We start from the raw sequence: 11,322 nt of genomic DNA on the forward strand, positions 1-11,322 counted from the left end.
TCGAATGGTCAAAAGACTCATCGTGATAGGTGATGTGTTCTCTAAAGGGAACTTATAATATTTCTCAAACCATCCCTATCGATATTTTAGTGAAACCTAAGGTCATGGAAAACATCCTAATGGGTGTGAATTGTACTACTAATGGAATCACTACTTACACTACCCTATTCAAATAATTCCATATCATTTTTGCTTGGTCGTATGAATAAATTCCTGGAATCAATCTCGTGATTGTTGAACATGAAATCATTACATATGAAGGGTCCAAGCCAGTCAAGAAAAGTCTTTCGCTAGTTAACGTTCGTAAAGCGACTACCATTGAGGGAGAAATTGAAATGTTGCTCAAGGCTGAGATTTTATATCCAATTCCCCTGACACGATGGGCTTGTGACATTGTTCCTATCACCAAGAAATAGGGTATTATTTGTCTTTATCAATTATATGGGCTTGAACAAGGCGTTTCCAAAAGACAACTAGCAAACATCGATCTTCGATCTTATTTTCAATGAATGTGTTGGAAGTGATGTTTTCTCCTGCATGGAGTGATTTTCTAGCTATAATTAGATTCATATCAAACTGAAATACCAGCACAAGATGAATTTCATTTGCACTGGGGTACTTTTGTAATATGAAATTGTCATGTGGTCTTAAAAATGTTACAGGTGCAAGGAGCTAGGAGCTTGATCTCAAGGGCTTCAACCACCAAGTGCATCAACCATCCACCATCCAATATAAGGTATGTTCACCATCCTCTTTCTTGTATATTTCAATTATGGATTGCATCATGTGTATAAATATGGTTTAGTAGGTCTCTAGCATTGTAGGTCTTAGGCAAGCCCAACGACATTAGTATTTTGTGTCTACAAAGAAAATTCCTAATAAATAGTAGGTAGGTGAGTGAATACGGTTGTGGATAAGGCTAGTCTCCCAAAATAAAATGTTAATTCATATTGGACCTTAGGGATAAGGCAATGCACAATAATGGAGAGGAAATAGCCATGCCATAGCGTAGTCAATGCCCAACCACTGCCACATGCCATTTTAAGTGTCCCTTGCTAAGAATAGACTTATTAGAAATAGAAAATGTTGAAGTAGTAGATGATCACAAATGGTAGGGAATGTCTAGTGATGAATGAAAAGTGGTGATTATGTGCCCCTAATGACATATGGAAGAGGGTCAAATGATGGCCTAAGTGAGGCGTTAATGAACTCCTAATGAACTCCTCTTAGTGTAATATACCCCAACAATGGCACACAATCTTTAATAACTCATCTTCTCCTCAATATTAATGCCACATGATCCCTAACTTAATATCCAATTGATTCATGATCTTTATTGCCCTACACTCTACAACTAAACATGGAGGAGATGTAGTGTATTGAAGCAATAAATCAACAAATAATAATAATAAAACATAATGTCAAGCCAACCCAATTCAATTGGTTATATTGCAGTTTTGTTTTTATTAATAAAATTATAGGCAATTTCTTTGGGAAAAACTCATAATATGCCATATCATATTAGAAAACTAAAATAATTATGAAAATATTAAAGAAAAATGGGATACAAATATGTATGTAGTTATATGTATTATGGGGGTTTTAATAGAACTAAAAATAAGCATATTTTTATATAGAGATAAATGTGAGATGTATGTATGTATCCATCTTAACTATGAACCTATGAAGCATTGAAAGGGGATGAAATCTCTCAAGGTGCAACATTTCCTCAAGTTTTTCATTCAAAAAGATGTTGCATCTTGAGATATTTGATGCCTCTAAGTGCTTGGTAGATTTAAAGTTTAAAACGAATCTATTTTGGTTTAAAAGTATAAAGAGTCGGTCATTGAGATCATTTATAAGAAATATCATTCCATTAATTTTCTTTTAACAATAATATATTGCTTTACATGGTTATATTGACTAGAACCATGAATCATTTATCCCACCTAAATATTAATGAATCAATCTTTGATTTATGTGTGAATGATTGTCTTAAAATATTCAACTTAAGTAGATATACTATGTTTTTTTAAAAACATTATAGGAAAAAAAATGAAACCATTAAAAAATTTAATGATTAAAAAAATCCAACTATTTTGTGCCATATGTACTTACACTTTTACAGCTGAAGTGACCATTATTGTTAGACATTTTCATTTCCCCTATGTTTTCATGATGTGATTTATTTTATATTTTATTATATATATATATAACTAAACCGACATAAATGGGAAATTTTTAACTATAAAAATACATTCAACAAACATAAAAATGCATTCAACAAATACACTGGAATGTGTTTTACGCCATAAAAATCTTCCCAAAATTTTTAACTATAAAAATACATTCAACAAACATAAAAATGCATTCAACAAATACACTGGAATGTGATTTACCCCATAAAAATCTTCCCAAATAGATTCTAATGTCATTTACCCTGAAAAATCTTCTCCAAAAATATATATAAATACTTTTACACATTAATAAATCAAACCCTAAATAATGAAATGAGTTTTGAGAACGACAAAAATATAACTAAGATACGTCGTTCAAAGTTCTTCATATTAGTGAAGTGAGGTTAGGTAACTGCGAAACCCGAAATTCCAGACGTAATGGCGCGAATTTGAAAAAGGAAAACAAACAAATATAGAGTCAATGATAACTACATGGCCAATACTACCTTAAAATCTACAATGGTTGTTATCATGTCAAAATCGGTGCGTCTTTAAAACAAGCTTTGAAACCTTTTGCACTCGCAGGTAGCCAATTTTCAAGCTGCCTTAACCCATGGCTCAACCTTTGTCCATGCACCTTTACCAGTACAAATAATTTAATTACCTTCCAAAATTGCAAGACCCTAAAACTCCACTTCAGGCTTGCTTACTGACTTAAACTTGACAGGAAATAAGTTCAGAGCAAGGCCCTACAAGCCTGGTATGTGTAAATAAAGTTAAAAAGAATACGACGGATAGGAAAATCAATAGAGAGGCGATCGCTGCGGAATGCCTTTTCTTCGTCTCCGCTTCACAAATTCTGTTGTGGCCGTGCAGCCCAATTTCTTGCACCCCACGCCTCGGCTCGCACTCGCTCCTGACGAAGTGTGGAACGCCATGGTGTTGTCCAGAGTCGTATTGGGCGATATATGGCCGCCCTCTTCAAATTCCTTAAGCCCCTCACACAAAGAAAAAATCAAAATTTGTTATCGACTGCTGACCAATTAACCAAATATTAGAGTGATAAGCAGTTAATCCAAAATATTATAGACTGCTTATGAATTTATCAAAATGTAGTAATGGACTGCTCAACAATTAAAATCAAAATATTATGGACTTTTTTCGAAAAGTCCGGCAAGATTAAACATTTAATGGGCCACTAAACCAGAAATCATATTATGGACATTTTCGGAAAAATCCAGCAAGATTAAATGTACATTTAATGGGCTACTAAACCAGAAATCAAAACACTATACACTGCCCAAAGATTTCACCAGAATATTATGGAATCTTAAACGAGAAATCGAAATAGTGTCTACTGCTAAATAATTTGTCATAATCTTTGCGGACTGCGAAAAAATTGTCGAAAGATTAAGGACTGCTAAACATTTTGTAAAAGAAAAAAGAAAAAAGAACATGTAATGTTAAGTAATTAACCGAAAGTGCTAAACAATTTGTCAAAAGATTATGAACCACCTAAGAAATTCGTCAAAAATGTTACAGACCGCTAACAATTAACCAAATTTTCTGGACATATAAAGAATTAGTCAAAATTTCATGTAGTGGTACACCAGAAGTCAAAATATTATGGACTTCTAAACAAGAAATCAAAATATCAGACTGCTGAACCAATTCATCAAAATATTTTGGACTTCTAAACCAGATATCAAAATCTCATGGACTACTGAACCAATTAATCAAAATATAATGGACTATTCAACAAAATATTGTGCTCTATTACTGCCGATTGTTGTTCTTTTCTGAAAAACAGATCGACAATAAGCAGATTTTGTCTTTGTCGCATTTTCTCACCTTGCAAGCCACGGAGCAGAAGCGATAAGGCTCTTGTAAGCTTCTTTCGCAGGTGCTGCAGATGTTTCCAGATCGTTTGAAAGGCCGAGTCTGAGGCCTCTGGTTTAAGAAGACCACCTTTTCACTGTTCGTAGTGTACGCCTGCAAGAACAGATAAAATTCACAAATTTCAGTCCAATTTATACTTCAGGACTTCATATATTCTCTGGATCCGTGAAACGCCGAAGCTTTGAGTGGTTTGAGCAAATTTAAGCTCAGCCATTAGTGTAGCTCACCTGAACATATGAGCAATCAATATATTTCTTCATTTCGTCTAGTCTGATGACATCGTGATAGACATATCTCCGAATCTGCGCGCAGGGAAATCATCATTTCATTAGCAAGATAACCGTTGAATTACGGGGACAATTAGAGCAGAGGAGAAGAAATTTTTTTACCTTGAGCCGGCGGTGGCTCTCGTCAACTGGCACGCAATGCGAGCAAATGCTCCGGCAGCACTCCAGGCAGAAAAAGTTCTTCTCGTTTTTCTTTGCAGTCTCATGAGTGGCGCAGGGCATGAAGAATTTGTCTGTGAGAAGAGCATCCAACCAGGCCGGCCTCTCCTCCTTCTCGCAGACCACAAACCCATCCTGAACACACACAATTCATGCACAATTCCAATCATTTTCACACATTTGGCTCTTGCGGCGGCGCCCAATTCTTGCCCCTATGGAACACAGACAAAAACACAAACGAAAACACAGACGAAAACCAGGAAATTTTAAGATCTACAAAGCAGACATGAAGCATTTACTCACCATGTTTGTAGCCCCCTGCGTGTTGTTGTCGCTGGGAATCTTGTTGTATGCCGCTGCTTGTGCTTATGATGGCTGTTGCAATTCAATGCATCACACTCACAAATATAGCTGGGTGGGTATACATGAGAAGGTTCAAAGGGAGGGAAGGAAGCAGTGAGATTAGGGTAAAGGTGAGAGGGCCAGGGAGCGAATTAGGGTTCCTTTCATCACCCTTTTGCCTTCATTATCCGATATATATATATATATATATATATAGCTCGCCCGCCGCCCAGCCCGCCCATCTAGCTACTCTTTTTCATAAATATGAACTGATCCATACAGAACTGAAAATGTGAGGTTCGAGGTGGCAAAGATGTTTTCAAACTTAATGAGACTGAACTTATTTATTTTTACCAATTTGTATTAATAATAATTTTAATAATAGAAATAAGGAAATTAAATAAATAGTGATTATTTCAATATTCCTAAGGGATTTAGTCAAACGTGACAAGGAATAATTATTTAAATAATGATTTAATAATTATTTCTAGAGAAAATTAAATAAATAATCATTTATCTAATTATTCTCATGGGTTTTTTTTATTTGGATTAGAAAATAATTTAATAAGAGTGGTTTAGTAAATTATTTTCCACAATGAAAGTGATTTTACTATGGTAAAATCCACCTGGTTAAATCTTCATTATATATATATATATATTGCTCATTTGTCCCTCTTGGTACCCGTGCCCTAGTACCCCGCCCATCTAGCTACTCTTTTTCATAAATATGAACGGACTATGTGACCTCTTCCACTCCATACACAACGGAAAATGTGAGGTTCGAGGTGGCAAAGATGTTTTATAGAACTGAAAATGTGAGGTTCGAGGTGGCAAAGATGTTTTCCAACGTAATGAGACTGAACTTATTTATTTTTACCAATTTGTATTGATGATGAGGACGACTAATGGCCCCTTGCAATATAGTGCTGTTATGTTGAATGTTGTTACATAGCTGTTATATGGTATACGTTTTTAAGCATTAAATCAAACACGGCTTTTTTTTCTTTTTCTTTTTTTTACATGGGATGATGTGTAATAAATGAGTTAACTGTAAAATTGAAAATGAAAAGTAATATTAGTTAATTATTTATATAAATGGATTATTAATGAAAATGTATCTGACAAATAAATAACTAAAACAGATTAAACAATTTGAATTTGAAAATGAAAAATAATATTAGTTAATTATTTATATAAATGGATTATCAATGAAAATGTATGTCACAAATAAATAACTAAAACACACTAAACAATTTGAATTTGAAAAGTATAACCATAATTTAGTTAAACAATAAATAAGTTATTCAAACTAATAAATAAGTTAAACAATTTGAATTTGAAAACTAAAACAATAATTTAATTATCTTATTTGATACCTGAGTTTTAAAGGAGTCAATTATTCAAGCTAAAATAAAAATTTATTTTTATCAATTATATATATATATATATATATATATATATATATATATATATATATATAGAGTTATGGTTCTGGCCAACGGGTGAGATTAGGTAACATGGGAAGGCGCAAAGTAGGAGGGTCAAGATTGAAAACCAAATTTAAAGCTAAAAGATATATATGTTTTCCAATTTTTTATAACTAATTTTATTTAGTTTGTTAATATTTTCTATTTTCATTTTAAAAAAATATGTAATTTAAAGGATTATAATAATATCAATGAAGAAAATATATTTTTTTAGAATAATAATTCTTATTTTACCAATAATTTAAGTAAATAAACTATTTTAAAATTAATTTCATAAGTTTACATAACTTTTTAATTATTAAATTATTATTTTCGTGGAGTGGTGGAGTTAAAAAACAGCCTAGTGGATCTTGTGTATATATCACATCAGTAGATTTTGTGTATATCACTCGATTGAGATATGTGTGCCATATGTTGGTTATGTTGATGGGGCTAGTCATAGTACTCAGAACCTTTCCTCCACACCATGGGCTATATATGCTTTGAGTGGCAAGTTAGTGAGTTTACAAGGGATTTATATTGATCTCTCTACTAATAACATCGTTGAGTATAGCGCAGTGATGGAACTATTTTCTAATGTTATTTCTCATCGTATTTGTCGTATAGTTATTAGACTTGACTCACAACTTGTAGTACTATAGTTGACTAATGTCTATTAAGTTAGAAGTCTAACTATACTTCATATGTTCTTAAGGGTTCACCTTCTAGAAAGACATTTTTATTATAGGCAATATCAACACATTTACAAAAGTCTAACTACATTGACAGAAGCATTGGCTAATCGTGTTTTAGACACATATGGCCACATGGCCTTGTATACAAAAAAATATACATGCAGTCAAAACATGGCTATATAGCCTCCAAGTTGAAAGAAAGAAATTGTTCATGATAGAAAGAAATTGCATGAGCCATATTGCACAGTAGTTGGTTGATACAACTAGGCACGCTAAAAGTATGATGTTGCGGTCACATAGGGATCATATTGTCCTTAGTCTCAACTATTCCCTAGGTCTATCCCTTCATGTGTCGCTCAACCTCTACAAGAGTCTCAGCCAAGATCCTGCAATACCTCTCGTCCCCCTGTAGCAACATGTACTCCAATTGGTTCCTATTGTGGGTCTCCAACATGTTGAAGATAGGATGAATTCACGGGTCGAATGATTCCAACGTCTGCATGTAAAAATCGATAGTTAGTCTGAGATACATAGAAAATACAAAATAAATTGTAAAACTTAAAAATAAAAATAAAATGATCAAAATGCTTTTTTTTACCTATGGCACCCCATCGCTCTCCATCAGGAATCACGAGATTTGGGTCTCCATGGAAATCCATCCTAGCATATGGATAACCTTTAATCATATTGAGTTGCATGCGTAACCATCAGAAGAATACTGATGTGAAACTCATAGATGATGGACCTTCATGTATGGATATGAAATCCACCCATCTTCTCATTTGCGGGACTCTGAGATCTAGGAGCTCGAGCAAGATATGTTATGGTCAGAGTAATGGAATCTGCTCCAAGGCAAATGAAATTAGAACGGAACCATAACCAAAGCATTTCAACCATCCATCCTTTGCCTTGGTAAGTTATTCCTTCATGTTTGCAAGTACTCCCTCGCTCAAGTTGAATACTATCGGCTCTATGCAATCTAAAGCATATTACATTTGGGACCAGTTATCCAAATGCAGGGTAGCACTAACAACCATCTAGAAATGATAAACATGATTGTCCTCAAAGGAAAACAAACCACATCCTTTATCTTGATTTTCCCATCTTTGGTTGGTTGGGATCAAGGTATATAGTGTGTACTGATATAGTCTTTGAGAGTCTCTCCATCCCTTCCCAAACCACATAATGAGACAAGGGAACCTTTCCTCAATAAACCTGTCAAGAAATAGTTATCTTCCACCTGTATGCTAAGCATATGTGCTCCAAGCCTAAAAGCGTGTGTCTAAACATACCATGCTCGAACAAAATAATATAATAACTCCAACTATTGCCTCATCCCAATAAGAAGAAAAAAATCAAAAGCCCATAGTTTCTCAATGCCTAGATGGTGGCTAGATCATTAGTTGCATTCATGTATTATTCTTCGTGTTCACTTTCTCTGCATATCAGATCCATTTTGTTTCGATGGAAACCTAAAACATGACAAGAAGAATCATTAGAGTGAATCATATGCAAAAAAATGAGAGAAATTTGAGTGAAACAAGAAAAACAAATTTTTGAAATGCTTCGAGCACACCCTACTAAAGGGATACACTGTGTTGCAGTGCCCTCCACAGTGAAATTTTTTTCTTGCCCAACGCACCTTTCAACATTGTTGTGGTGTGATGGGGCTAGGGCGAAAAATTAAAACCCTAGGTCACCAAAAATTAGGAAAAATATGCATGAAATGAAAAATCAGAATAGTTGAAAGAAAAAGGAAGGTGAGATTTCCTACATGGAAGTGACGATACTCGAAATGATCCACCGAATTGGCCGCAATCAACTGTAGGAAATCAGGGGAAAAAAGCACTTAGAGCTCACTCACCATGAGGTAAAATGTAAAATGGTAAAAATGGAATTATTTTTTTCCTATTTATGGTCATTTTCATGATTATTTTATTCATATTTTATTATTTTGACCTAAAGATGACCTAATTTTACCATGTATAAGATATTTTTTATTTTTTTGTGATGTTCTGAGCAGGTTAACCACTGTTTAATGTATTTTATGATATTTGAATAAAAACATATCATTTTGACCAAAGAGCATACTTTTATCACTTTTTCACGCTTTGTAAACTTAGGAAAAATGAACATCCTCGAGTCCTATTTTAGCTCTTTTTTAGACTCCAAAAATATGAAAATATTGTTGAGCACTTGTATTTTCGAACTCGTTAAAGTAAATGAAAAGATGTCAAATCAGTATAAGTTTAACCCTTTTCCTGGACTGAGATAGACTATTTACGAAAAATGAATACCTTAGTCGAGCATGGATAAGAGGTTCTCTTGAGTATCATTTTCTACCCTTTCAAACTCAAGGGGCTATTTACAAAAAAGGAACCTTTGGAGTTTTCTTTTTCACCTCTTTTTCAAACTATCTAAACATGAAAAAGGAGTCAAGTTTCACCTTTTATGGACTCGTAAAAACATCAAACATAGATGGACTTGTCGAACATGACAAGACCAAACCACTCCTTCTTAAGGTTCATTAAAAATACTCAAAGGTATTTATCTGAAGGATGAACTTACAATTCAATCATATGTTATCCTCCTAAAGCTTGTCAGAAACAAAGAGGTACTAACTAGAAATGGTTGGGGAATTTGAGAAAATAGGGTACTTTATTTATTAACGGTAGCGAGTCGCTCTTGAGCATGACACTCTTCCACTTCATCTTCGTGGTTGTTGGGTTGGGAAATTTGCTTGTATTTTTGGTTCAACACACCATATCAAAGCCTCAAATTTCATTTTTGGATCAATTCTACCAACTCCATTCAATGTCATTAATATGTTCAAGAGAATTCAATCAGTTGATATCTGCTATGATACTCTTAAGAATTCATTACATGCTTGTCGTTCTTGAATCAATTCCACATTAGCATAATTTTGTCTCAAATCATGATACTCATTTCGTGTCATTGATGGGGGATACATCAAGGCCCTCATGTGATGAATTTCTTCGTGTCGACATTAGTTCATTATCTAGGAAGTTGACTTAGAAACTCCCTTTGGTACATTGGAGCTTGCATACATCAATGACAAGTTTCCTCTCCCTCGGAAATATGTTTTCATCATTGGCCTTTGACAAAAATATTTTCTCTGGTGTTCGACTTCAACTCATTCATTCACACCATACAGATTATACTATAGTACCTTAAGAGCCATTAACATCATGGGTGGTTTCTCTCCTGTTTGTTAACGGCTTACATCTTTGGCCGACAATCAGATTGTGTCCACCATGTTCGACTTCAACTCATTTATTTGCATGGTTAGATTCATAAGTTAGATGATCGAGTGAACGAGATAGAAGACCTCGGGTCTAGTTTCATCTATCTGGGATGCTCTTTCAGAATGAATGCAAGATTATGAAGTATGATGGCTATGATCATATAGATAGTCATCTAATCATGAGTCCACAATTTTTCATCATTGGATGAGACTTCTTGATCATTATACATGTAACGTTAGCTTATGTGTTGAGCATGGGTATGCCTCCCTCAACAAAATTATCATGATGAAAATTTATTATAATAGATGATGATCTCGAATATTTTTTCTTGATCTGAAACTTGTCACAAGGTAAAGCACTTCAGTCATCAACTAATTTTTCTAACTTTGCACTTTAGGGGGGAATATCCAATAGGCCATTTTGTCGCATGTTGTCAATAGGCCTACAAACTAGATCAATCCACATCCATGAACATTTTTTCATCATCCTTACACAAATCCATAAACATGAACTTTCCAAAAAGTCTGAGTTCCTGGGTCTCACCTATCAAAATTAGTGTTTTAAGCCCTAGTGCACCCTATCCCTTTAGCAACTTGCATTCAACACTGGGTTCTCCTTTCGACACCAGCCCTAGTCAACATTAGTTGCTCCTTGATGGGCTTGTGTTCATTCTATAAATTTGGTAAAATTAAAACGATTTATGAAGCTTCCTCTTCCAAAAGCTTCCATGGGTTGTCTTAACCATTTACTATGAAAAAGACTAAGAAAAGGTCCAAAAAAGTGAAAAATATGAACCCCAAAAACAAAATACCATGAAAGTGTGCAAGTCAAAATTCCACTACTATTTACTTTTATGCATAATAATGATTGTGTGCAGTTTTTTATTCATGCCACAATCGATTGTAATCAAACTATTTAATCTTGATTATGCCATGCTTTAAATTTCATATTGATAGTTCAATAATAAAATCTGACCAAACTATTTAATCTTGGCAGATCATTAGATAGGTAGAGTAAATAAAAGGAGCTCA

General features: G+C 34.1%; 1 pseudogene; it reads right to left on the minus strand.

Annotated features, from left to right (window-relative positions):
* Positions 1 to 2,980: 2,980 nt before the first annotated feature.
* On the minus strand, positions 2,981 to 5,016 carry LOC149194377 (uncharacterized; annotated as a pseudogene).
* Positions 5,017 to 11,322: the final 6,306 nt, after the last annotated feature.

This window comes from Pinus tabuliformis, chromosome 2_2 (assembly GCF_031772625.1).
Source record: "Pinus tabuliformis cultivar Carrire ecotype Pingquan chromosome 2_2, CPIR1, whole genome shotgun sequence".
Lineage (NCBI taxonomy): Eukaryota > Viridiplantae > Streptophyta > Pinopsida > Pinales > Pinaceae > Pinus > Pinus tabuliformis.